Source organism: Elephantulus edwardii, unplaced genomic scaffold (genome assembly GCF_000299155.1).
Source record: "Elephantulus edwardii isolate Elephantulus edwardi_28Jun2011 unplaced genomic scaffold, EleEdw1.0 scaffold00178, whole genome shotgun sequence".
Lineage (NCBI taxonomy): Eukaryota > Metazoa > Chordata > Mammalia > Macroscelidea > Macroscelididae > Elephantulus > Elephantulus edwardii.
This window is the reverse complement of record NW_006399928.1, coordinates 3,896,976-3,900,719: the sequence shown is the minus strand read 5'-3', so window position 1 is coordinate 3,900,719 and position 3,744 is coordinate 3,896,976. Positions and strand designations below refer to the sequence as shown.

Sequence of the window (3,744 nt, the reverse complement as noted above, 5' to 3'; positions counted from 1 at the left end):
AAGCCTTAGCTCCCATAGCCCATGTGGTAATCAGAGATAATCTCCCCCTTTTAAGGCACTTAAGTCATGTGCAAATTTCCCTGTGCTAAATGTAGCTTTTTCACCTGAGGGTGGGGAATAAGGATTAGGACAGGAAAATCTTTCTGGGGCTGTTAGAAAAGGTAAAAATGGTGATGGGGATAGTATTGCATTGATGGATGATAGACAGTTTTTTAAGAAAACTTTTCATATTAAAATTTCACTTAGAAAAACCTGAAATAAAAAAGCCAGAAGAGTGAAAAGGTCCCTCAAGGTAATGCTAATTCCAGGCAGGATTCACATAGCATCTTGTGGTGCTACTGTATGTTCTAAATAATGCTCTTTTCAGTCCCCGATTTCTGTAGAATATTAAATTCTTAACACCTATGTGTTTTAAAAAAAGAAGGCTTAGCCTGTGGTATAAAGAGACTGCCAAATATAGCCAGAAATGTACAGTCTTGTGAGGATAAAGTTGATGAATGAGACTTTCTAAAGACTAATCTCTGTGCTCATCAAAACTTTGTTCAACAGGGTAAAAGAAAGCCTACTGACTGGGAACAACTATTGGCAATAACATCTCAGACAAGGGTCTCATAACAAAAGTTTACAGAATACACATGGACCTCCACAAGGAAAAAAAATTGGTAACCCAACTATAAAATGGGCAAAAGACGTGGAAAGACTTTTCACAGAAGAAGACGTTCAGGTGGCCAACAGACACATGAAGAAATGTTCAATATCACTGGCAATTAGAGAGATGCAAATCAAAACCACAATGAGGTAGCATCTAACTCCAGTAGCAGTGGCAAAGTTTAGTAGGGCAACAAGCAATAAATGTTGGAGAGGACTTGGAAAGGTCGAACTCTCATACACTGTTGGTGGGATTGTAAAATGATGGAACCACTTTGGAAGACACTTTGGCATTTCCTCAAAAAGTTGAACATAGAAACTCCATTTGACCCAGCTATTCCAGTACTGGGAATAAACCCTAAGGAAATTAGAACTGAGACACAAATGGAGGTTTGCACACTAATGTTCATAGCAACATTATTCACCATAGCAAGAATGTGAAAACAGCCCAATTGTCCAACCACAACCAAATGGATTGAGAAATTATGGTACATTCAGACAATGGAATACTATGCAACACTCAGAAGCAACAATTTTGAAAAATACAACGTAACTTGGGAGTTACGCTGGTGAGCATTATGCTGAGTGAACTAACTCAGTTTCATAAGGACAAATATTGCATAAGACCATTATCATAAAAATAGAAGGATAACTAGTAAAATATACGTGGGACCTCAAGGAAGGGAGAGCTGAGGATGAGTAGAAGTGAAACCACAAGGTTGCACAGTGTCGTGGGTGGAGGGAAGGGATGAATGAAATGGGAAGAATCCTGGTGAAAAGAAAGTGAAATGATGGGCAAGGTCCAATGGTGATTAATTTTATAAAACATAATGCATAAGAATGATTGTATGAAACACAATGTGAATAAGGAATAGTGTGAAACAAAATGTATATGAACTTTGTAAACAAACCAATAAAAAAATTACAAAAAAACAAAACAAACCCAAACTCTTATTATACAGCTGTAATAACAAATAAAAACCCCTTTCTGAAGGGTCAAATATGAATCAGTTCCAACTCAATGGTAATGAGTTGAGTTAATCATACAGTTTATCTGGGAAAGACAAGTTATACATGTTCAATTCTTTCCTTTTTTTGATCAGTTTTCAAAATAATTTTTTGATTCTTTATTATTGTAAAAAGAGCAAGTACATGGAACGGCCATGTCTGACCTTTACCACCTTCACAATGGGAACTGTTCCTGTCAACAGCATCAACAATGCAAAATCAATTCCCATGCAGTCAGACATGTCACCCACACTCATGTACCTCTTTCTACTCGTCTCTGATTATCACTGACCAAAAAAAATACAAACTTAAGATCGTTGGAAATATTTAGAAACGAAAATGACATGTCAAACTATAGTCCCTCAAAAAGTGCAGATTAGAAAAGATTCTTTGAAAACTATCAATTATTTTCAAAAACTGTTGGGTGATATAAATTGGATTTGTCCTGTGTTAGGTATTTCTAACTTATCAGCTAACTCATTTCTTTAAAACCCTAGAAGGTTCTAACAATATCAACAGTCAAAGGAAATTAATTCCTTAAACCAGTAAGGAGTTAGCTTGGATTGAACAAAGTATACAAGAAGCTCAGGTAAGTAGAATTGAAGATAATGCAAAATATTTTTTACTTGTTTTACCTACTCCAATAATACAACAATACAGTAATATTGTGGAATGGATATTTTTACAGAATAAAAGTGCCAAGCAACTTATGCAATATGTGAAAAAAACAAACTTAATAATTGGTAAAGGATGTACTCGATTATGTCAATTATGTGGTAATGACCCAAAAGAGATTATACTACCATTAACTAATATGGAAATTCAAAACTTATATCAATTTAATACCAATTGGCAAAGAGCTGTGTCACATTATATAGGCAAGTTTTCTAATTCTTATTCTACAGATAAAAAATTACAGTTTAAAAAAAAATTACAGTTTTTAAAGTTCACACTATGGATTTTACCTTCTATAGTAAAATTAACTCCTATAGCCAATGCAAATACATATTATACTGATGCTAGTAAGAAATGGTAAACCTGGAAATTATTCACCCAATTATCAACAAGTAGTACAGACTTCTGATAATTCTGTACAAAAGGCTGAAATATATGTTATTATACTATTATTAACTGGTATTAAAGCATCTCTTATTATAATAATTGATTCTCAATATGTAGAAGATACAGCAAAAGATATTGAGACTGCTTTTATACCACAAGATGACTCTGAATTAAATGTTTTGTTCTTATAGTTGCAGTGTATTGTTAGAAAAAGGAGTAATCCTCTATATATTACCCATATTCAAGTATATACTCATCTACCAGGACCTTTAACCCAAGGTAATGAAAAAATTGATCAATTGGTTGCTACTATATTACAAGCCAAAGAACAACATTCTAAATTCTATAACAACACTAATAGTTTGCACTGTATTTATAAAATTCCTTGGAATGGAGCTCGACAAATTGTTCAAAATTGTTTTCAAAGTGCTAATATAAATTTTCCTCATTTACCATCAGGAGTTAATCCTAGAGGTCTTAAACCTAATCACATGTGGCAAATGGATGTTACCAAATTTCAAGAATTTGGAAAATTAAAATATATACATCATTCTGTAGATACTTTCTCATCCTTTACCAGGCAAACTGTCTTGGCCTCTGAAAAGACTGATTTAGTTATTACACATTTACTTGAAGCTTTTGCTATTATGGGGGTGCCTAACACTATAAAAACTGATAATGTGTCTGCCTATTGCTCTTAAAGTTTTATTTTGTTATTATAATATAATGCATGTTTTTAGTTCAGGAAATAGTACAGAACAATTATAGAAAGAAAAAGTAGAACATTGAAAGAATACCTTTTTAAACAAAAAGGGGGAATGGAGGAAGGTAATACCCCTAAAAGAAGATTATTAATTGCCTTATATACCTTAAATTATTTTTCCAGTGACCAAAAATTATTTACTAAGGAATCCGTTGAATAGCTAACTTCAGACCAGAGTTAGGGTTGGGTTACACACACCTTACAACAGAAATGACCTCCATCTGGTAAATTAGCCAACATAAAACAAGGGGACAACTGGCTCT

The 3,744-nt window shown here is 33.5% G+C and overlaps 1 pseudogene; it reads right to left on the bottom strand.

The window, feature by feature from the left end:
• Positions 1–242: 242 nt before the first annotated feature.
• Positions 243–3,744, bottom strand: part of LOC102875044 — a 5,898-nt pseudogene continuing 2,396 nt past the window's right edge.